The sequence below is a fragment of the Castor canadensis genome, chromosome 8 (genome assembly GCF_047511655.1).
Source record: "Castor canadensis chromosome 8, mCasCan1.hap1v2, whole genome shotgun sequence".
Classification (NCBI taxonomy): domain Eukaryota; kingdom Metazoa; phylum Chordata; class Mammalia; order Rodentia; family Castoridae; genus Castor; species Castor canadensis.
The window spans coordinates 101188967-101214338 of NC_133393.1; the positions used below are offsets into that span (position 1 = coordinate 101188967).

The window sequence follows — 25372 nt, forward strand, 5'->3', positions numbered from 1 at the left end:
CTGTCAAGTCCTGGTCTTTTCGTTTTTGGCAGTCTGTTTACTACTATTTCAATTTCATTGCATGTTATAGATCTGTTTAGGTGATTAATATCATTTTGGTTCAGTTTTAGATGGTCATATGTATCTAGAAACTTATCTTTTTCTTCAGATTTTCTAATTTATTTGAATGTAGGTTCTCAAAATAGTCCCTGATGATTCCCTGGATTTTCTTGGTGTTTGTTGTTATCTAACCTTTTCGTTTCTGATTTTAAAAATTTGGGTCTTTTCCCTCCTCAGTTTAGTCAGATTTACCATGTTCTTGTCAACCTTGTTTATTTTTTCAAAGAACCAGCTTTTTGTTTCATTGATTCTTTATATAGATTCTTTGGTCTCTATTTGGTTGATTTCAGCCTTTATTTTTATTATTTCTCTCTAGTTTTGGGTTTAGTTTGTTCTTGTTTTTCTAGGCAGTTAAGATATAGCATTAGGTTATTTATTTGAGAACCTTCAGTGTTTTTAATATATGCACTTATGGCCAACCTTTCCTCTTGAGATTACCTTTGTTGTTTCCCATAGGTTCTGATAGATTGTGCTTTAATTTTCATTAAATTCCAGGAACTTTTTGATTTCTTCCCTTCTTTCTTCTATGACACACTGATTGTTGAGCAATGTGTTATTCAGTCTCCAGTTGTTTGTGCATTTTCTGCTGGTGCATTTGTTGTTGAGGTCTAATTTCATTGCGTTGTGATTAGATAGCAGGCAGGGGGTTATTTCAATTTTTTTATATTTATTGAGACTAGCTTTTTGTTCCAAGATAGAGTTTATTTTGGAGAAAGTTCCATGGGCTGCTGAGAAGAATGTCTATTGTGCTCTCACAGGGTGAAATATTCTGGTGACATCTGTCAGGTCCATTTGATCTATTGTGTCATTGAGTTCTAGAGTCTCTTTGTTTATTATTTTGTCTGGATGACCTATCTATTGGGGATAGAAGGGTATTAAAGTCTCCCACTACCATGGTGTGTGGTCTATATGTCATTTTTTACATCCACTAGAGTATGTTTAATGAAGTTGGATACAATGACATTTGGTATATAAGTTGATAACTGTTATCTCCACTTGATGTATTGCTCCTTTTATTAGTATGAAGTGGTCTTCTTTGTTTATTTTAACTACTGTAAGTTTGAAGTTCACTTTGTCTGATATAAGTATTACTGCTTCTGCCTGTTTTGGATGGGGCATTAGCTTCGTAATTCTTTGAGCCTTTCACCCTAAGTTAATATTTATTTCTGTCAATAAGTTGGGTCTTTTTTAAACCACAGATTCTCAGATCTTCCTTTTTAAACTTTTTGCGAAACAGTGTCTTTTGATGGGGAAGTTGAGTCCATTAACATTTAGTGTTAGTATTGAGAGGTATTTGGTGATTTCTGACATATAGTGTTTCTGTTGTTTAATTATTTGAGTGTGTGCAGCCGATTCAATGTTACTCTCTTAGTACTTGTCTGTTCTTCCACTATAATCTTTATTTGATATAAAGTAATTTTTATTTCCAGGATTTCTGTTTGATTCTATTTTCTGTGGTTTTTCATACTAAAGTCCTCTTTCATATCTTTTCATTTGTCTTCTTTATTTCATATATCTCTTTTTTTTTATAGTGTCCTTTGTTTCACTTTGGTGTTTGTTAAAGTCCTCTCTGAGTTCATTTAGTTGTTTCTGTGTCTTCTCAAGTTTTTTATTTGTGGTATCCTGATATTGCTTGAGTTCATCCTCTACATTATGTTTAACTGTCTCCTTTAGCTTCTGTATGACTATCTCCATGAGCTCATCCATGATTTCCTCTTTGAGAGATTTTTTTTTTTTGTGGACATCATTGTGTTAGTTGGTCATATTTGTTATTGTTCTGTTGGGGTCAGGAACTTAGTATTCATTTTCTGCATTTCCCACTAAATCCTCCGTTGAATTTTTGGTCTTTTCAAGGATGGAATTTCCTTGCCTCCTTCTTCTTCCCATTCTTCTAATTTTTTGTGTTCCTATGCTATTGATTGGTTAGGTGGTGATTTTAATTGCCTCTTTTCTTTCCCTTGATTTAACTACTGTGTTGTGACTGGTTTAGTCATTATAGAGGTTGATGTGCTATTTCTGTTCCTAGCCTGGAAGTATGAATTAAGCAATAATAAATTCACAATTTCAATGCCAGACAAGTTGTTTACCTGTTATATAGAGAACCACTTGGTGATAATATCTATAAACAGTGAGAACTGGGGGTGGTGGTGGTAATGGTTGTTTGGATAGAGGTAGATACTTGGGTAATTTGAAAATGTAGCACTGAAAATGGGGCCAGAAAAGGGGTGTAGAGTGAGTGGGAGGCAAAGAGATAAGAGGGCTATTATGTTTCAGGGCTAATATGTGTATTAGGGTATAATTCAGTCATTTTAGTAGAGGGTGCTTATGTCAGGAATTGCAGAAGGATGGGGGTGGTATGTTTGGTACAGTAGGCTAATCAGTGGGTGGTCAGTGTGGAGGAGAGAAGGGTAGTAGGGTGATGGGTAGGCAAATGTGAGTTGGAGGAGGTAAAGTTATGGGGAGAGAGTGGATGAAAAGTGGCAGAAAAGTAGTTGAATAATAGATTGTAGCACAAGAAAAGGAAAGAAAGTAAAAGGAGTAAGAATACAGATAAGAAAATTGTAAGAGTAAAATTAAAAATACTAAATAAAAAAAGGGGAAAAGGTAAAAAATATAAAATGACAACAACAAAAAGTACAATGAGTTTGGTGAAAGTTCTGGACTTATGCTTTTGGCATCCAATTTAGGTATTGGCACTGAATTATGGCTGGGGACTTCTCACTGTCTCTGTCTCTTCTGAAGGTTGGTATTCTCGGCTGTGTGGGAAAGGGTACTGCCTCTCTTGTCTGACAACTTTTGTGTGAGTTGACTGGGCGGGGGGGGGTGTTAGGCCCATTTTCCTTGGTCTGATGGGCTATCTATTACAAGAGGGAGCTCTGAAGTAGATTCACCAGATGGCTAATTTCTGAGCAGGAGTTTGTTCCTACTGCCCATTGGGAAGGTTGCTATTTGGGTCTGTGATAGCTCACTACTAATTTGTTCAAGGTGGTCAGATCTGTTGTTGTTTTTGTCAGGCAGCAGCTGAGTTGCCCTACAGCTGCAACTCTGGCTGATCAGTTCCTTCCCTGAAAAAGTGGAGTAAATCAATTTTGTACATCACCCACAGTCCCATGAGATTAGCTTGTTGATCCACCACACTCCCACTGTTGGAGGTTGGCTTCTCGCCCAACTCCTGTTTTCAGTGCTTGTTCCTCATTCTGCCCCAGCTCACAGAGTTTGGCTCCTTGCCCCACTGCTGTTCTCTGAGGTTGGTTCATTGTTTCACCCCACCACTACACCTGTGTCAGTGGTAGATTACAATTCACTGTCTATTGTTTTCAGTTTTGTTCAAGGCAGGGTTCAGTCTGTCCACGAGCTTTGTTGGATTATGTTCCATGTGGGGAGGGGGGAGTGTGTGTTGTGTGGTGCTCACATGTTGGGTTTGCAGATTTACACGGGCAACTGGGTGGGTAGATAGAAATGGTTGTTGGCTTTTCTCAATGCAAAAGCTCACTGGGACTGGGTTCAGCCTGGTGGAGCATAAGTAGGCTTTTCACATGATAGGAGTCCTGTACATTGCAGTATTCAACTGTGTTTGATGCTCTATCATCTGCTTTTTGCAAAAAAAGAAAAAAAAAAAAGAAATTGGGGGCTTTTCCCAGGGCAGATATGCCCTAGTAGCTGTGCCACACTGGAATTTACCCAGTGGTTTGGTGCAATTAAAAACTGTGTTAAGGGTCAGTCCTTGAATTTTATGTGCACCCTATGTGTTCATGGATTTTTAGTTGGCTAAAAAGAGTCAGAATTACCCAAATGTAGCTTCCATGTCTTAAAGTAGTTTCTAAAATGATGGAGCTTAGGAATTCTGATTCCCTCTTCTATCCACCATCTTGGAACTCCTAATAATTTTTCTAATGGATGGAGATCCCTAAGTTTGAGCAGGCCTTATAAAAAAGATATCAAAACTGTGTTTCCATCTTACATATATGTCTTGAAATTTACAAAGATAACCAATAGTCTACAGAGGCTTTTTTTGACTCTACTCCTTGGTAGTCCTAGATGTACCCTCTCTGCTCTGCAAAAGCTAAGACTTATTTAGGACACAGAAAGATGTAAAATCAAAACACTGAATCTTACAGAAGACTTTCAAATGGTTAGGGATCAAAATACAGGATGGCATGACATATATATTTTAATACATCTTTAGGAAATAGTCCTTCTAACTCTCCACAAAGGTGGCCAATGTGTGATCATACCTGGATATATGTGTGATCATACCTGGATATGTGGCCTGATCAAACATTTTTGTCTTCAGTATCCCAAGATGCATTGGTATGGAGAAACAAAGCAGCAAACCCAGAACCATGGGAAGGGCAATTAATGAGTGGGCTGAGCATTCAAACTAAGAAGACAGAAAGATATCTTCACTTAAAGGTCAGCAATGTGCACCTGCTATATGCTATGTAATTCTAGTTCAGGCCATCAATGTGGTCAGAAATACTAATCTCTCAGACTGGGTATGACTGTGTATATTGTAATCACAGCTACATGGAAGGAAGAGATAGAAGGATCATAGTTTTAACCTTTCATAAGACAAAAAGGAGTTTTTCATTTTCACTCTAAAACATTAACCAAAATAAACATTGGTAGGCTAAGAAATATACACATGTATGGAAGAGGAAGAAAGAATGGGAAAAATAAGGACCTTATGTAGTAATGATAGGTTTTCTTAACAGAACACAACTGATTTATTATTGGTCTGTTTTTAAATTCTTGGGTAAACCTCTTAGATACTACGTATCCTCACTTTATACAAGAAGAAAATAAGCTTTAAAATTCAATGATTTTGCATGAGTTCACAATTAAGAAATCGCTGATGTAGAGTGTGACTCAAAGTCTATCTGACTGTAAACACTAAGCTCTCAGCAGATTAACTATTATTATTGAAAGATGAATTAAGCCAATGCCCTCTTAAGTGACAGTCTAGTGACTATAAACACATACACACACACACACACACACACACACACACACACATATCAAACTCCATAAAAAGTTCTGAATAATCAATCCAAAGGAAGTCACTAAGTCACTATGATGTCACTGTAACTTATAGAACTACTTTTGTACTGACAGACATATGTTGGAAAGAGGAAGCTCTTGTATTTACAAATTCTTATGACTCTTTTAGAAGGAAGAAAATACTTCAAGGATATTATTTATAGCCTCAGGAGGGTATTGTTTAATCCCTTGGTAGGTGATTAAAGATGATCTGATTTAAAGGGCAGGTAGCAATTAAGAAGCATGTTATTAGACAACTGTGTGATTAATGATAGCCTTAGTAGGTAACATGGGAAGCTTCCTACTAATGGAAATTCTACAGTATTCTTGAAAGGGTTGTAAAATCTACTCAAGGAATTTGGTTTCAAGGATACTCAGAATCTCAGACTTAGTGTTCCTACTCATAGCACTGTATATAAGTCAAGCCATATATTACATTGTGGTTTAATATTTGTACTTAAAATACCACACAAGACACATAACAAACAACAATAAAGATTTGCCTCCCTAGAAACAAACTTTTTACTTTGTTTACTCCTACATAAATATTTGTTAGGACAAAGTTCCTCTTCAAGCCACTAAAATTCAAAGTGGCAGAAACCGACAAATTTTTATTGCTGTGTATTTAATAAACTTTACATTTACAAAAACATTCTTGATGGTCCTAACAAACTTTTGGTTATGTGGGCTGTATCTATTGATCAGCATCAATAGATACTGCTATCTATTGGTAGCAATAAATATACTCATAAAACAATATTAAATATCAAAAGTAAGGCAAATGCATATTAACCTCAACAATAAACTTTGATTTAAAATACTGACATTTTCCACCTCATGCTCATGGATTGGTAGAATCAGGATGGTCAAAATGGCTATATTACCCAAAGCAATCTACATATTCAATGTAATTCCCATCAAAATTCTAATGACATTCATCACAGATTGAAAAATCAACCCTAAAGTTAATTTGGAAGCAATATCCAAGGCAATACTAAGACAAAATAACAATGCTAGAGGTATCATAATACCTGACTTCAAACTATACTACAGAGCCATTGCGATGAAAACATCATGGTACTGTCACAAAAACAGATATGAAGACCAGTGGAATACAATAGAAGACCTGGATATGAATTCATGCAACTACTCCCACCTAATTTTTGCCAAAGATGCCAAAAACATATGATGGAGAAAAGACACCCTCTTTAACAAGTGTTTCTGGGAAAAATGGATATCTGCATGGAGAAAACTGAAATTGGATCCATGCCTGTCACTCTGTACAAGTATCAACTCAAAGTGGAGTAAGGACCTTAATATCAGACCTGTAGTGCAGGAAAGAGCAGGGAACATCCTGGAAACAATAGGCATACGCAAGGACTTCCTCAATAGAACTCAAATGGTTCGGCAACTAAGAGAAAGGATTGACAAATGGGACTAAGTGAAATTATAAAGGTGCACAACAAAAGAAATGGTTTATAAATTGAAGAGTCTACCCACATAATGAGAGAAAATATTTGCCAGTTATACATCAGACAAGGGACTGATAACCAGAATATACAAGGAGCTCAAAGAACTAAACTCCAAAACAATCAGTGACCTAATGAAGAAATTGTCAAATGAACTGAACAGATGTTTTTCAAAGGAAGAAGTCTAAATGGATAATAAATACATGAAAAAATGCTCATTATCCCTGGCCATAAAGGAAATGCAAATTAAAACCATCTTAAGATTTCATCTCACTCCTTTTAGAATGACTACCTTTAAGAATGCAAAGAACAATAAATGTTAACGAGAATGTATGGAAAAAGGAACTCTCATACACTACTGGTGGCAATGTAAATTAGTACAACCACTATGGAAAACTGTATGGAGGCTCTTCAAAACCTAAAAATAAAACTGCTATGTGGTACAGCAATTCCAGTCCTAAGGATATACCTGAAGGAACGTGAGTCAGGCTACAACAAAGGCACCTGCACACCTATGTTTATTGAACCATTATTCACAATATCTAAGTCATGGAAGCAGCCAAGATGCTCTACTAATGATGAGTGGATTAAGAAAATGTAGCATTTATATTTAATGAAATTTTATTCTGCCACAAAGAAGGATGAATTTTTTTCATTTGCAGGTAAATGAATAGAACAGGGGAACATCTTAAGTGCAGCTAGCAGCACTCAGAAAGTCAAAAGCTGCATTTCTCTCTCATATGTGGAATATTGGCCTAATACAAATAAAACAATATTAAGGAGAGGGGTTGTATAAAAACAGGAAACTAAGAACATGAATATGTTTGATATATTCTCTATACAAGAATGAATATATAATTTTTAAATTGTCTTAAACCACCATAAGAAAGGGACGAAGGCCAGAATGAAGAAAAATAGAGATGAACCTATTAGGGTTATAATACATAAATACATGGGAATATCACAAAGGAAATATCTGTGTAATTACTTTTATCTAAAACAAGCAAAAATGTCATTTTTTTCATTTTTCTTCTACAAAGTCAGATAGCAGGAGGTCAGAACAGGTCTTGTCTGGGGCGTTAGGGGGATTGGTACCAGTGGGAGGGGGTAGGTATCCAGGAAAGGGAGAAGAAGGATGTATATGTTGCAAATACTGTATATACATATACGTAAATGCAAAAATGATACCTGTTGAAACCACTCCAAGAATGGGGGGAGGTAAAGGACAGTGGTAGAGGGGGTACATTCAAGTATGATACATTTGATCATACTACAAAAGATCATACTTACAAAAGTAAGAACTTTTGTAAATGCCACAATGTACCCCTACCCAACACAACAATAAAAAATAGAAAATAAAATACTGATATTTTCCAACTAAATGTTTTATTGAAAACACTGATTTTGCTTTCACAAAATGTTTTCAAATTTCTTAAACTTCTGGTTTTAAAGGAGGCAACCTCATCTTCATATCTGGTTCTGTGTTCATTCTGCTTCAATGTTTATAACAAAATATGTGATAGTCACCCAAAGATCTTAAATCCTAATTTCGACACCTCTGAATGTCACCTTGTAAGGAAAAGTGGGCTTAGAAAATGTGATAAGATTTTTCTGAGAAGAATATATGAGAAGATTATTCTGGAGTATCTAGATGAGCCCTAAATGTAATCATAAGACAGACAGAGATCAAGGGAGTATTTTTACAGAAGAGAAAGTGGCAGGTAATGGCAGAGGCGTAGATTGGAATGATGTCCCCATAAGTCAAGGGAGGCCAGCAGCCACCAAAACCCAGAAGAAGCAGGAAATAGGTCTGCCCTTTGAGACTTTGGAGTGATGTGGTTTGCTTTAGCTGAAAGCTAAACTTTGAAGACTATTGATCAGAAATAATTTTAGTGGCTGGAAATGTAAGTCCTTTAGTTCTATTAGGAATCCAAAGACCGCAGCACAGAAATAAGATACCTGCTTCATTGTTTAGGAACCAAGTGATAGACAATGGTAACACTTATGTTTTCTTACTTGTTCCAAGATAAGGTGAATCAATTATGACTCTAATTCTCACAATAATCAGAAGGTGAGTAACCTCTCATACTCTTATAGATGAGAGAATTTAGAATCTTGAAGTAAAGTAAGCTAGTGAGAAAATATTAAAACTAGAAATCAAATATAAGTTGGCCCAGCTCCCAGTTTTGATTTTTCCATTATATTTGCTATTTTCTAGACTAGTGATGAATTAAATTAACTTCAAGGGAAATTTAACGATGAAAATTACATACTTAAATATTGAATATAGTGCTTAGTTTTAGCTTATTTCCATCTAATTTAACATTTGTTTTGAGACAGGGTCTCACTATTTAGACTACACAGGCCTAAAACTCAGAATCTTTCTGCTTCAGCTTCCCCAGTGCTGGGATTAGAGGGATGAGGCACCATGACCTGCTAATTCAACATTTTTTTCATTCCTTTCTGAAAAATGATAGTTTTACTCAATAATAGTTTAATTTTAGAGAGAAAGTGATTCTATGACTTAAAGGTAATCTTGGAGCTAGGATTAAAAGCACTATGAATGTGGCATATCCTGGTTCAAATAATACCAAAGGAAAGCCAATGTGAGAAGTGCCAATAATATGGTTCTTCTCTACATCACAGAGACTATGAATTTGATATTCCTTTTCTCTTCTGAGATTTTTGCATGTGTTCACTCCAATGGTCAGCAATGCCATCCCCCAGTTATAGCCTTAGAGTACCTGATTTAGAATTAAGCAAGCATTTGGAATCCAGGTATAAAATGAACAAATCAATGTAGGATTTCATTTTGGTGAAATTATATAATGGTATGTTAATCTTCTAATATTCTTTTTATACTTGGAAGGATAGCTCTTTTGGCAAACGAACAAAAACCAAAAAAATAAGAGCTTATGCAAATAAAGTATAAACTAACCTACACTTTGATAATTCAAAGATAAACAAGTCAGGGTCATTATAGCAGCTTTTTTATTAGACTCTTATATGGATGGGTGTTCTCATAAGAAGTCAGTATGTATGCTTGTGCCTGTTTGCTTATGTCTATGTTTCCAGGTGTATGCATGCATGAATACTAGCCTTCATATGTGTTTAGATGTTAGGGCCAAGTGATACAACTCTGTTGAACATCACTGAACACGTAAGAATTTCACCTGGGAAATTGTGCTTTCACTGGTTTGTTAATTTGTTCTCTCCTGTTTTCTAGGAATTGAAGGGCTTTGGATCTTACAGCCTCCCTTTGACAGAGATGCCACCAAGTATCTATACATCTTGAAGGTTAATACAAAATTAGTGGATGTGATTATGCAATTTGGCTGCATTTGTGGTACTAATTTATCTAGAGGCATCTTTAAATGACTTTATTATAAAAAATTCAAAGGCTTTGCTAAATGCCAAATTAGGCTTGGTAACAACACAAAACTTATCAACAAGGGAAATCTCTAAAAGCACCAACAATCAAGGAAATATCAAGTGATGTCTGAAAAGACATAAAGTGTGGTATCAAGTCATTAAGAACTGACTATTCTTTTAGATGAGATCTGAGTAAAAGTGTGTTGCTGGTAGCCTTGCCAAGTTTTTCTTCTGAGAAATGTATCACGTGGGGTAACTTGGGTCTATAGTTATTAGCAACTTACAGATGCCAAAGTTTAATGGTGGGTAATGGAGGAGGGTGATAAAAAATGTGTCTTTCTAGTGATGTTGCAAAGCTAAAAATTAAAGCTCACTTCAGCAGCACATATACTAAAACTGGAACAATTAAGAGAATATTAGCATGGACCCTGCCCAAAGATGACATACAAATTCCTGAAGTGTTCCATAATTTTTTCTTTTGGAAGTAATGATATTTGAACTCAGGGCTTTTTGTTTCCCAAGTAGGTGTTTTACCACTTAAGCCACACACTTAGCTCTTTGTGCTTTAGTTATTTTTCAAATAGGGTCTTACTGTATGCGTGGGTCGACTTGAGCGCACCTCTATTTATACTTCCTGTGTAGCTGGGATGACAGGCACATGCCATCATGTCCAGTTTTTATTGGTTGAGATGGAGTCTCATGAACGTTTTTTGCCCAGGCTAGCCTGGACCTGTGATCTTCCCCATCTCAGCTTCTTGAGTAGCTAGGATTACAGGTGTGAGTCACTGGAGCGTGTTTTATACTTTTAATGCTAATCTCTTTCATATATGATGTGAATCATGATGTCACAGTTATTTTTTACTTCATGTAAAAATCTGGCTTGGTTTTGAATTAGTGAATTTGTTACCTCTAGTTATCCTCCCAGACCAGTGATGAGAAATGGCACGTGAACACTGTCTTTACTCAGTCCTACCATAACAAGGAAAACAGTTCAACTAAAAGATTTTAGGTGATTAAAATCCCCAACCAATGACTTCAGATGAGCAAATCTCAGTGTGGAAACATAAGAAATACAAGAAAAAAAAAAAAGCTAAAACTCAAAAAGAAATCAGGTACATTGTGAACAGCAACTAATAGAAAAAATCAAGAGCTATTTGACCAAAACAAAGTAATATTCATTCATAAAGCAACTAACATATTAAGGATGCTGATGTTTGGCTCACTAAGGCTAATGTCAAAGGGCAACATCGAATGAAGAAAAAAAATCAAAAGATGTTTTTTGCAAAGCCATGTGGAAGCCACTAAGCAAATTAGCAGAACAGGCTCATGAGGGTGCTTTTCATAGCATCAAGGGCCAAAAAATTGAGGATTAGATCAGAAATGCTCATCTTCATCCTTTAACTGGAGACATGCCAATAGCTTGAGTTTCAAATCTTAAAGCATTCCCAATATATTCAGTGCTCAGTGGACAGACATTTCTAAGGCTATCGGCAAGTTGAGAATGTTCTTTCGATATGATATGCAGTGGTTTGTGTGGATTTTATTAGACATAAATTAATAACCCATTGAAGTATAAAGAGAAGGAAGATGCTTAAAGGCAGGACACTAATTATTGTGTAACAGTGCTATCTAGGTATCCTCAAGTCATTTACATGGCAGTTTTAGTATCTGGATAAATGCATACATTTAGGTATTACTCAGAGAAGAAATGATTTAAAATGATTTAGTTGAGGTTTTTCTCCTCCTACTTCATCTTCTTCTTTGTTTCTCTCTTTCTCTCTTTGTCTCATGAGATAGGATTTGAAAGGACCTTGTGTTTGCTAAGCAGATGTTCTACCTCTTGATCCATACCTGCTGCATTTCAACCACCGTCTAAAGCTTTTACACATGCTTGAGCTTCCATTTGGACCTTTGGTAAAACTTACCTGCTAGGACGATCTAATTATTTTCATATTTTCCAAAATGTAATCTCCATCCATGTACACAACAGTCTTTTGGCAAAAGATAAAATATTTTAAAATTTAGTTTAAAGATAAAATTTTATTTTATAATGATTCAGGCAGCATCTCATATGAAAAACTAGACAAGTACTTGAGCAAGAGCATGGCAACAGAAAATACAAAGAGCAGATTGGTTCACAAAAGGCTAGTACAGATTACTTCTTTGTAAAGGTGAAGCACATGGTAAATCCTTACCAGGCTGGGTAAATTTGGTCTATTTGAGAGATTTGGCCATCATCTCTCTCTTGATTTCTAGGAGGTTCAGATAAGCAACTTAGTGTCTGGTTTTATGGAATTTGAGCAATGAAAGATTTCATTTTGCTTTGGCTTGTTGGGACTGAGTGCAAGAACTCAGTTCAAATCAATAGTCTCTCATAAGTCTTAATTAATTATTTTCATTCTTTTTCTTTTCTTGAGACAGGACCTTACTATGCAGTCCAGGCTGGTCTCAAACTCACAATCCTTTGGTCTCAGCTTCCCCGTGTTGGGTTTACAGGCATCAGCTACCATTAACTCTTTTCATTCTTAAAGTAGTAAAAAAATGGAAAGAATGAACATGATTAAATCATTCTAGTAGATAGTCTTAATACTTTAAAAACTATTTTTAATGTGTAATCCCTCTCCTTCTAGATGATGTTTCTACATCCTATTTCTTTGAATATCATCTAAAATTAGCTAAGAATTCAGTAAGATCAAGAGTGGAATGGGGTAAAAATTCCATCATTATTTTTTTCAAGGTGTAACTATAATTTAGGATTTCCTATTAAATGAATGTGTACAACAAAGGCAGCTGTTAAAGCTATGTCAAAATGACTTTTCTTGCTACTTCTACTTTGAAGTTACCAATTTCATCTCGGTCTTCCTATTTACAGAGTTTCATGTGATCTAGCTGATCAGCAGTGTGTTCACTCTATGCCTTTTCATGACTTAGCCAAAAATGTGATGAAGTCACATTTTTTTATGTCGCTTTCCAGCGTTCAGTTGTAAGAGATAAGCCAAAGACCACCCTATAGTTTAATGTTATAATTCAAGCCGAATAATAGATTTTATATTTTCTGGTTTTTAAAATGTATTTCTCATTGGTTCATTCAAGAACACATTGGCTACCCTGTTAAATTGTTTATATTTTACTGAGTGGATTTCAGTTAAATTGATTTTACTCATTACTAATATTGGCATTAGTTAGATTTTGTTACTTTAGTAAAGTGCCTGAAATAAGCCATGTAAAAAGAAAAGAAGTTGATTAGCTCTCAGTTCTGGTAGGGGCTCCATGGTAAATGGTAGATGGTGAATGCCAATGATGGGAATGTATGTTGGGGCAAATGGCTACATCTTGAGCCAGGAAGTAGACAGAGGGAGAAGCTGGGGTTTCACAATTCCTTCTGAGGCCATTACCTCAAAATTCTCAGAAACTCTTACTAGGCCCAACCTCTTAAAGTTTCTACCACCCAAATATTATCACTCTTGGGACCAAGCCCCCAATTACAATGGACCTATGGGGACACAACTAAACCAAATTGAAACCATAGCAGTATTCAAAATCATTATTTGAGAATAGCTTTGTAGGCATCATCTAAAAATGAAACTGTTGCCACATGTAGCAGAGCAGGCAAAGCCTCAAGAAGTGCCTTATAAATAGCACTTTTACTAAAAAAATGTGTTAGACATTAGAGGATCTTGTAAAATAAACATAATCTAATAGTCCAGAAGGGAATGTTTTGGCAATCATTATTAGGATTTTAGATAATTAATGTGTGATTGAACTAAAAGGACACTAGTTTATAAGTCCACTAGTCTATAAGTGATGATTCCATCATCACTCTGTGGTTTGGTGCAATTCAAGGCCTCTCATAGTGCAAAATATTTCTGATAATGTGTAGTATTGTAGTCTATTATCAACCTAAATTCTGATTAAATATATGTTTTCTAGTTTAATTTTGAACTAAGAAGAAATGGAAAAATCAGACAGGGACAGATAAGCATAGGATCCAATCACAGGAATGACTTCATTGAGAAAGGAGCACTGTGACACTGTACAGGGTGTCATAGGATAGATCTGGATCTCCAGGTAGTTCAGAGAAATGTATGAAAAAGAGTGGGAAGAGATGTAATATTATTTTAATGATTTCATTTTTCCTTCTTGCTATTACTTTCTTACTAAGTCTGAGGTTCCTGTTTTAGTTTTTGTTTAAAGGGAAGAATCTATTATCTCTGGGTTGCTGAACTTTAGCCAATATTTTTAAGACATTATTTACCTGCATTTTCCAAAGCACTGGATACATTTAATTTGGGATCAGGCTGCACAGTTCAGGCATTATGTATATACCTGGGAATGTTATTTCTGAGATTTCAACGCAGGTTGAATATCTCTTATCCTAATGCTTAGAATAAGAAGTGTTCCATTTTGTGTTTTTCTATTTTGGGATATTTGCATATATATAATGAGTATCTTGGGTATGAGACACATATCAATATACAAAATTTATTCATTATTCATAAACACCTCATACATATATCATGAAAGTAATTTATGCAATAATTTTAGTGTCCCTGTATTTTCACTGTGATGTATCACATGGGATCTGGTATGGAATTTACCTGTTGTGTTATCATAAGTTTTAGATTTTGGGGCATTTCAGATTGTAATTTTTACAATAGGGATGCTAAAATGCATTTATTTGATTCAGAAAACAAAGAAAAGTATTTCTTAAGGTGTTCTGTAACAGATATTAATTATTCTACCGTGAAGATGCTGTCTTATATTGGAACAACATTAATCCACCATAAATATTTGTTTGAATGTTCAGTAGTAGCTCCACTGTGGCTCAATTTTAGGTGCATTTGTTTTGCTTCTTTGTGAAACTTTTCCTTTTGATTCCTCAAACAAGTCTATTTAAAGGGTGCACAACTATTTAAGTCATTGTGCATATTGTAGTATCATTAGATATCTGATATAACCATGAAATAGTGCAGTATTTCTTACATAATATCTTTTGGAGAAGGCAGAAATCATGTTCTTAAGATAGTGCTAGTGTTTCTGAATAGTTTGTAATGGTCAGGTAAAGCTACTGGAAGATGAGAGGACAGACATGAGCCAGCTCAAATGACCTACTCATCCATGAGACCAATCAACATGGAAATTGTCAGACTATTTGATCAGGACTTACAAGGCTGTTGGTGAGCCCATCCCAGGCTATCCGTCTAGAAATAAACCAGTCCAGACAAGAAGAGCAATACAGCCAACCTACAGAATTAGGAAAATAACACTTATTTGGTCCTTTAGGCTACTAAGTAGTTTCTGGAGTAGTTTTTTATGCAGCAAAAGAAAAATGAAAGTATGATAGTTGTACCATGTAATAGTATTAGTTTTTGTTGGTTTTTATTTATTTCTTCATTTATTTGGTGATGTTGAAATTTTAATTTTTAAAACTGAAGAAATCTGGACTGGCTTAAATTCTAATGAGCAGAAATCAATTTAAAAGACAGAACCTCTGTTTCAGAAAAGAAGCAGCACTAAATAAAAACAAAATAGTGTTTAATGAGAAAGTTGAATGTAGAATGAACTGGTATAATAGAAAAAAAAAACCTAAGGGATTGCTTTCTCATGGTTTGGTGGTAGAAAGTTGGGGTAATTATTATGTGTTAGCTTTCCATTTTCAAATGAAAGAAGGTGCAAGGTCCTCTTGTGAGCATGAGTGAGAAGATGGTTTAGGATTTTTAGAAGAGTAGAGAAACTTTAAATGCTGCTATGGAAATGAGAGTCTGAACTGAGCAAAAGAACATTATTAGAAATGACATTTTCTTTTGGAAACATGAGCTGTCACTAAAGTCTAAAGTTGAAATTTCAATTTTATAATTCCTATTACATAAAAATTCCAATGTATTAGTCATGAATAAAATACATACTAAGCATTAGTCACTTCATATTTAAATCCAGACAGACACAAAGCATACCTCTGAGGTTTAACAAAGAGTGGCTCTCACATTACCTCTCAATACACTGCTCTCTTTGTGCCTAATCCTAGACTCTGTGTCCTAGAAAAAATGAGTCTTTCACCTTTATCATGACCATTAATCCTCATCTAGATGGAAAACATATTTTTTTACAATCTCGTCAAAGTATTAAATTTTTAGAAAATTTTCTGTAAAGCTCTAAAGCAGGCTCTTGGTGGGAATTAATGGTGCTGCTGATTAATCTTTGCTTTTATGTTGATGTGAGAAAGAGGAGTACTCATAATAACAATAACAGAAAACATTGCTTAAGAAACTAGATAATCTGTATTTCACTGTTTTGCTATTTGTTACATTGTTTCATAAATAAAAGCATATATATGCAGAAGCCTATATATACATACATACAAATATACATATATGTGTATACACGCACATAGACATACCACATACTCATCAAATTCACAAACCTTCACAAGGTTTTGGACAGTTTTCCTCATATGAAATGAACATATTCACAATATCACCTAGAAAACTTTGCAGTGTTATTTGACAACATGTTAACAAATATCCCAAATATATTGAATGTATTAATTTAGGTAAATATCTTTCTTCCAGGCATCAAATATTTTGAACCAAACACAGATAATTAAGTGCATAAACACAGTTTTTAGTGCTATCAGTGGCATAAATTTACCTCCAGTTTCAGATTAAATTTATCTTCATTTGGATCCTCCATCTCTAGTTAAAAGTCATGTGTATATAGAATTCATTACTAACTGGCACAAAATTAGGAAAGTATTATTATTAATTCTGTTTTATACTGTTGTGCATTTATAAAGGTTCTAAAAATGTTTTAAATATATCATACTTGAATTCATCCTTTCAGTGTTCTCTTTCATCCTCCTCCCCTGATTTCTGGAACAGTTTCAGCAGGAATCATTTTTTCGTTTGCATACACAGGTAAACATTATTTTCACCATTTCATTGTCCTCCTACCCCTTTTCCTGCCACCTCCCCCTTCCCACAGGTGCCAACTACCTGCCCCCACAGCAGAACATATTCAGCCCTCTTGTGTTCTCTGATTTTGTAAAAGAAAAAACAAAAATGATGAAAAGATAAACATGGAGTGTTTGCTAGTTTGAGATAAAGATTGCTACAAAGGATGTTTCCTTGTCTTGTTTCCAAGCATAAAAGTATTTTACAACCCCAACTAGTTCACTTCTTCTAGTCCTCTTCACTCCTCCCCAGACCACTTCCCATGGTGGCCCCGGACAGTTTAAGATTTCTGTATTCATTCCTAAACAGTGACGGTATTAACCACATTCAACTTTTTGGTTTCCTTCTCTTGCCTTATCCCTCACATACAAGGCCTCCCGTTACTGTGACTCGAGTCCCATAACATTGCTGCATTTGTTTTAGGTCTATAATCCACATATTAGGGAGAACATGTGGCTTTTGGCCTTTTGACCTGACTAACTTCACTTATGATAATGTTCTCCAGTTCCATGCATTTACCTGCTAATAACAAAAATTCATTCTTCCTTGTAGTTGAGTAAAATTCCACTGTGTATAAATACCACATTTTTTTAATCCTTTAGTCAGTAGTGGGGCATCTTGGCTGTTCCCATAGCTTAGCCATTGTGAATAGTGTTGCAATAAACATGGGTGTGCAAGTGCCTTTGTTGTAACCTGAATCACATTCCTTTGTATATAAACCTAGGAGTGGTACTACTGTATTGTATGACAGATCTATTTGTCATTGTTTTAATGAGCCTCAATATTGTTTTCCATAGCAGTTGTACAAGCTTACATTCCTACCAGTAGTATATGAGGGTTCTTTTTTCTCTGCATCCTCACCAACATTAGTTGTTAGATGTAACAGGAGTAAGGTGAAATCTTAGTGTGGTTTTGATTTACAATTCCATTATGGCCAGTGATGGTGGCATTTTTTCATGTGTTTATTAGTCATTTGAACTTCTTCCTTTGAAAAATATTTATTCATTTTAGTTTCCAGAAAATCAATTTCCTTATTGGGTCATTGATTTGGGGGAAGTTTAATTTTTTGAGCTTTCTGTATCTTCTGGCCATCAGTTTCTTGTCTGATGCACAGCTAGCAAAGATTTTCTCCCATTCTATGGGAGGCCTCTTCAATTTAGAGACCATTTCTTTTGTTGTACAGAAGTGTTCTACTTTCATGTAGTCCATTTGTCAGTCTTTTCTCTTACTTGCTGAGCCAATTGAATTCTATTGAGGGAGTCATGACCTATGCCTATTTCTTCTAGTGTATTCCCTGCTCTTTCCTCTACTAGCTTCAGAGTTTCAAGTTTGATATTAAGGTCCTTAATCTACTTTGAGCTTGTACTTGTACAGGGTGATAAACATGGATGTTGTTTCATTTTTCTGCAGACAGATATACAGTTTTCCCAGAAACACTTGACTTTTCTCTATCCTATGTTTTTGGTACCCTTGTCAACAATAAGGTGGGCATTAGGTGCATGGATTCATATCCAGATCCTCTATTCTGCTCCACTGTCTTCATATCTATTTTTATGCCAGTACCTTGCTGTTTTTTATTGCTGTGTCTCAGTAGTATGTGGTTTGAGGTTGAACATTATGATACTTCCAGTTTTGCTCTTGTTGCTCAGTATTGCCTTGGATATTCATGGTCTTTTGTGTTTCTAAATGAACTTTAGGTTGATGTTTCTATTTGTATGATGAATTCCAATGAGATTTTGATGGGAATTGCATTGAACATGTAGACTGCTTTGGGTAGTAAAGTCACTTTTACTATGTTGATTCTGCCAATCCATGAGCATGGGAGATCTTTCCTCCTTCTATAGTCTTCCTGGATTTCTTTCTTCAAGGCTTTGCAGTTTTCCTTATAAAGGTTACTCACATGCTCATGTTAGGTTTATTAGTATGTATTTCATTTTTCTTGAGGCTATTGTAAATGGAATTGCTTTCTATATTCTTTCTCAGTAAGCTCATTGTTGGTGTTTAGAAAGGCTACTGATTTTTGTAAATTGATTTTGTATCCTGCTACATTGCTAAAGCTATTTATGGTGTCTAGGAGTTTTTGGATGGAGTTTTTTAGGTCTTTTAGATAAAGGTCATGTCATCTGCGAATAGGGATAGTTTGACTACTTCATTACATAACTTGTATTCCTTTTATTTCTTCTTGCTTGATTATTGCTCTGGCTAGGAATTCCAAGACTATGTTGAATAGGAGTGGGGAAAGTGGGCACCCTTGTCTTGTTCCTGACTTTAAGGGAAATGATTTGAGTTTTTCCCCATTAAATAAAATGTTGGGTACAGGTTTGCTATATGTAGCCTTTTTTATGTAGAGGTACATTCCTCTATTCCTTTCAGCAAAACTTTTATCATGAAATGGTGTTGAATCTTATCAAAGGCTTTATCTGCATCTATTGAGATGATCAAGTGGTTTTTGTCTTTGCTTCTGCTAATTTTTTGTATTACATTTAATGATCTGCATATGTTGAGCCATTCCTGCATCACTGAGATGAAGCTGATTTGGTCAAGATGTATGATCTTTCTGATGTGCTGTTGTGTTCAGTTTGCCATTATTTTATTGAGGACTTTTCCATTGATGTTCATTTAGGAGATTGGCCTGTTGTTCTCTTTTTTGGATGATTCCTTTTCTGGTTTTGGAATGAGTTTAATACTGCCTTCATAAAATGAGTTAGGCAGTGTTGCTTCTCTTTCTATTTCATGGAAAAGTTTAAAGAATGTTGGTATTAGTTCTCCTTTAAAGTCTGGTAGAATTCAGTTGAGAATCCATCCGGTGAAATTTTCTTTTTGGGAAGACTCTTTATTGCTACTTCAATTTCACTGTGTGTTACAGATCTGTTTAGGTGATTAATATCCTCTTGGTTCAGTTTTACATGGTCATATGTATCTAGAAATTTGTCCATTTCTTCCAGATTTTCCAATTTATTAGAATATAGTTTCTCAAAGTAGTCCCTAATCATTCCCTAGATTTCCTTGGTGTTTATTATTGTCTCCCATTTTTTTTCTAATTTTACTGATTTGTGTCTTTTCCCTCCTCATTTTAGTCAGATTTGCCAGGGGCTTGTCAATCTTTTTTATTTTCAAGAACCATCTTTTTTTCCCATTGATTCTTTATATGTTTTTTTTGGTTTCTATTGCATTAATTTTGGCCTTTTTTGTTTGTTTGTTTTTTTAGTATTTCTGTCCTTCTGCTTATTTTTGGTTTAGCTTGTTCTTGTTTTTCTAGGAGTTTGAGATGTAGCATTAGGCCATTTATTTGAGATCTTTCTGTCTTTTTAATATATGTATTCATGGCTATAAACTTTCCTCTTAGGACTGCCTTTGCTGTGACCCATAGATTCTGGTAGGTCATGTTTTCATTTTCATTAAATTACAGGAACTTTTTGATTTCCTCTCTTATTTCTTCTGTGACTCACTGATCATTGAACAATGTGTTGTTCAACCTCCAATTGTCTGCATTTTTTCTGCTGCTGCTTTTGTTGTTGAGTTCTAGTTTTATTGCATGTTGGCAGAATGCAGGTTTTTATTTTTCAATTTTCTTATATTTGTTGAGGCTTGCTTTGTACCCCAAGATATATCCTATTTTGGAGAAAGTTCCATGGGCTGGTCAGAAAAATGTCTATTGGGCTCTTGCAGGATGGACTATTCTGGAGACATCTGTCAGGTCCTTTTGATTTATGTTCTCATTGAATTACATTGACTAGTGTAGGTTTGAAGTCTACTTTGTCTGATATGGGTATTGCTACTCCTGCCTGTTTTCAGGGGCCATATACTTGATAATTCTTCCAGGCTTAAATACCAGCCAGAATTTATTTCTTTCAATAAGATAAGTCTCTCGTGAACAACAGATTGTCAGATCTTCCTTGTTAATCCAGTTTGCTAAATGGTGTCTTTTAATGGGGAATTGAGTCCATTGACATTCACTGTTAATATTGATAAGTATGGGATGAATCATGCCATTTAGTTGTTTTTATTGTGTAAGCATTTGATTGTGTGCAGGCAAATCAATGCTACTACCTGATTGCTTGTCTTCTCTTCTCCTGCAGTTTAATACTTCCTGTCCTCTCACGGTGGTTTTGTTTGCTGTCATCTTCTCTGTGCATAATTCATTGTAGGCTCTTCTGAAGTTGTGGCTAGGTGGTCATATATTGTTTTAGTTTCTGTTTATTGTCTAGACTTTTATTCTTCCATCAATTTTGAAAGATAGTTTTGCTGGGTAGAGTATCCCAGGGATGAAATAATTTTCTTTCAGTCATCGAAATACCTCACTCCATGCTCTTCTTACTTTCAAAGTTTGTTGAGAAACTTGCTATTATTTTAATGGTTTTACCTTTATAAGTTATTTGCTTTTCCTCTGTTATAGCCTTCAATATTTTTTTCCTCTGTTCTCTGTGCATGTTGTTTTAGTGATAATATACCATGGAGAGTTTCTATTTTGGTCAACTCTGTTTGGTGTCCTGGAGGCATCCTGTACCTGAATGGGCAATTCTTTCTCAAGTTTTGGGAATTTTTCTGCTATTATTTTGATAAATATGTTACATATCCCTTTGTCTTATGCCTATTCTCCTTCAAAGCTTGGTCTTTTGATGGAGTTGCTGAGTTCTTAAATATTCATTTCACAGCTTTTGATTTGTTTAACTAAGAGTTCTTCTGTTTTTTCTTTAATATCTACTTATTTTGAGCACTGAGATATTGTCTTACACTTGTTCTAGTCTGCTGGAGTGGCCTTCTACTGTGTCTTTTGTTGACCAGAAGAACTTTTTATTTCTTGGATTTTTGTAAGGTTTTCCATATGTTTGTTCAACTTCGCTTTCATATCTTGTATTGTCTTCTTTATTTTGTATATTTTTGTATAGTGTCCTTTGTTTCACTTTGGTGTTTGTTGAAGTCCTCTCTGAGTCCATTTAGTTGTTTCTTAGTCTTCTCAAGCTTTTTATTTGTGGTATCTTGAACTTTCTTGAGTGCATCTTGTAATTTCTGGTTAATTGTATCTTGTAGCTTCTCCATGAGTTTCTCAGTGATCTCTTCCATGATTTCTCTTTGAGAGATTTTTTTGTGGACATTACTTAGATCATTAGTGACATTTATCATTGTTTTATTGGGGTCAGGACCTAGGTATTCATCTTCATTTCCCACTAAATCCTCTATTGGATTATTTTTTTTGAGAAGTGTAGTTTCCTTCTTCTCCTTGTTGCTGTAATTGGTGCTGTGCAACTAAGCTCTTGATTGGCTAATTGGTGGTTTTAATTGCCTGTTTTCTTTCCCTTGATTTAATTTCTGTATTTGACTGTCTTAGTTGCCAGCTAGGTTGATGTACTACTTCTGTCCCTGGCCTGGAGGTATAAATTAGCAATAACAAATTCACAAGTTCAATTCCAGACCAGTTGTTTACATACTATATAGAAATCCCCTTCATGATGATATCTATAAACAGTAGGATTTGGGGGTAATGTTTGTTTGGCTAGAGATAGAAACTTGGGTAATTGGTAAAGATAGCATTAAAAGGGCAGATAAAAAGTAGGGGGATGAGGCAGGTGGGGGAAGAGGTATAGGGACTGATGCTGAGTTTCATGGCCCTTGTGTGTTTGGGTGTACTTCCTTTGTTGTAATGGAGCGTGTTTTATCATGGATTGCAGGGGGCTGGGGATGTGTATTATTGGTGCAGTAGACTAGTCAGCAGGTGTTGAATGTATAGGAAGGAAGGGTAATGTGGTGGTAGGTTGGGGAAGAATAGGAGGGGGAGGTGAAATCAGGGGGAAAGAGTGGATGAGAAGGGGCAAAAAGAGTAGTTGCGGGGAGAACAATGGAATCTAGTACAAGGAAAGGAAAAAAAGTAAAGGGGATAAGAATGGCATAAGAAAATAGTAGCAGTGAGATTAATAATACAAGAAAAGTAAACAAACAAAAAACAGGTACAACAACAATGAAAAGTTTAGTCTGTTCAATAAAAGTTCTGGACTTATTCCTTTGGCATCCTGGGCTTTGTGGGGAAGGATGCCGTCCCTGTCATTGGACAGATTGTGGGGGAGATGACCAGAGGGTTATTTTCCTCTTTTTGTTGGTCTCATGGGCTGTCCATTACAAGCAGTAGCTCTGAAGTCTTCTCACCAGATACCAGCTTTGAGCAGTATTTGGTTCCTTCTGTCCACAGGGCAGGTTAGAATTGGGACTAGAGGTAAATCACTACCAGTTTGTCCAAGGAGGGCTGATCTGTTGCTGTTTTTGTCAGGTGGCAGCTGTGTAGCCCTGCCACTGCAACTCCTCCCCCAGCTCCTCTCCCAGCAAGTTGGAGCTGTTCAGTTTTGAATACCCTCTTCAGTCCTATGAGAGTATTTCATTGATCACACCCTTGCTTTGGGAGGTTGGCTTGTCACCCCACCCTTACTCTCAGCCTTTGTGCCTCACCACACCTCTGCTTGATGGTAGTTCAGCTTCTCTGGGAGGTTGGCTTGTCACCCTACCCCAACTCTCAACCTTTGTTCCTTGTTTCACCTTTGTTCACTGAAAGTTTGGCTCCTTGTTCTCCTCATTCTCTGAGGCTGGTTCAGTGTTCTACCGCCACTGTTAGTGCTAGCTTATAATTCACTGATTATGATCCTCAGTTTTGCTCGGTGATGGGGGGAGGTTCATTCTTCTTAAGGTCTCTGCTGGTTTATGTTCCCAGGGGGTATGTAGGGGAGTTGTGTGTGGTGTGTGTTGCTCACTTGTTGGGTCTGCAGATTTATGCAGGCAGCTTTGAAACCAGCTGGCAGGGAGAAATGGAATGCCACTTTTCTCAAGGCAGATACTTACTGGGACTGTGTTCAGCATGGTGAGGTGTGGGTAGGCTTTCCATGGGTTAGGGGTCCAGTATGTCACAGGGGTCAGTTCTGTTTGATCTGCTATTTTTGCTTTTTGAAAAAAAAAAAAAAAGAAAAGACAATAAAAAAAGAGGGGAAAATGGCCAGGGGCTTTTCCTAGAGCAGCATACCCTAGTAGCTGTGCTGCACCAGGATTCCATGCATGTTAGGTACAATTGAAAGCTGTTTTAAGGGTCAGTCCTTGAATTTTATTTGCCTATGTGTTGGCAGTTATTTATTTGGCTACAAAAAATCAGAATTACCCAACTGTAGCTACCACATCTCCAAGTCGTTTCTGAAATTGGGTAGTTCAGGAATTCTGATTTCTTCTCCTATCTGCCATCTTGGATCTCCCCCAGGAAAGTATTATTACATACTTTCCCCTTTTGGTGTTGTGCCTTTTTTGCACAGATACCCTTTCAGTGTCCATGATGTTATGAAGCAACACAAAGCTCTCATCAGATGTGACTGCCATACCATGAACTTCCCAGCATCTAGGACCAGGAGACAAAAGGAATCTCTTTACTGTTGAAGGAACAGAAAAAAGACCACAACTCAGTGCTTGTTTTAGAATACTAAAATAATTGCTGTCTCAGCTGCCTGCCTTAAACAAGCTCTGGTCATTCTAATAAGTCAATAATTCTTCACTCCTTCTGCCCTGCAAGTGGAAACTGTATATCATTATGACTATTCCTCGCTTGACAGCTTGCTTTTGGTACCCAAAGTATTTCTGCTTGAGCCAGAGATTTTCAGAACTGATTCTTAGATCACTTTTGTAACAATTTCTTTTTTCATGGTGGTCTTCCAGCAAAGTCCATCAAAGGATTTTAAAGATCCTCCATGTGCTTTCTGTTTATTAGTAAGACTCAAGTACTATAGCTTCTCTAAGCAAAAGGTCAAGTGATTTGCACATGCACCAAGTGTTTGAGTGCCTCCTCTGGTCAGAGGCTCATCCAGTTACTGAGGTTTCAATAATGATTAATAAGATAGATCCTTGATCTGGAGTTTGGGAACAATGTGGATAAGAACATGAAGAATAAAATCTCACCAATTTCTTCCTTCACAACTTTGTAGTGCTTAAGAGTTGTGCTCTGATCTATACACACATTGGTAGTACTGGGGTTTGAACTCAGAGCTTTGTACTTGCTAGGCAGACACTCTACCAGTTGATTCACTCTGCCAGCCCTTTTTTTGATGGTTATTAGTTTTGAGATAGGGCCTTGCATGATGACTGGCCTAGCCTTGGTTGCAGTCCTTCTATTTACACTTCCTTGCATAGCTGGGAATAATAGGTGTGCATCACTATGCCTAGCACTGGTTGAGATGATGTCTTTTGAACCTTTTGTTTGCCTAGTCTGAAATGGTGATCCTCCCAATCTCCTCCTCCCTAATAGTAAGGATTACAGGCTTGTACCACCAGGCCCAACCTTGATATTGCAATAGTTTTGAGTTAAATCTTAGCTCAGTGACTTGCAAAGAGTGTTTGTTTAAATTGATTACATTGTTTTTGTTACATACAATTAAATTTCATGGAATTATATGTATGAGTCTAAGAAATGGGGATAACCAT

The 25372-nt window shown here is 36.0% G+C and overlaps 1 non-coding gene across 1 annotated transcript; it reads left to right on the forward strand.

Annotated features, from left to right (window-relative positions):
* The first annotated feature begins 10348 nt into the window (after positions 1 to 10348).
* On the forward strand, positions 10349 to 10453 carry LOC141426071 (U6 spliceosomal RNA). The gene has a single exon (XR_012451178.1). It is a non-coding gene; the product is annotated as a U6 spliceosomal RNA (small nuclear RNA).
* Positions 10454 to 25372: the final 14919 nt, after the last annotated feature.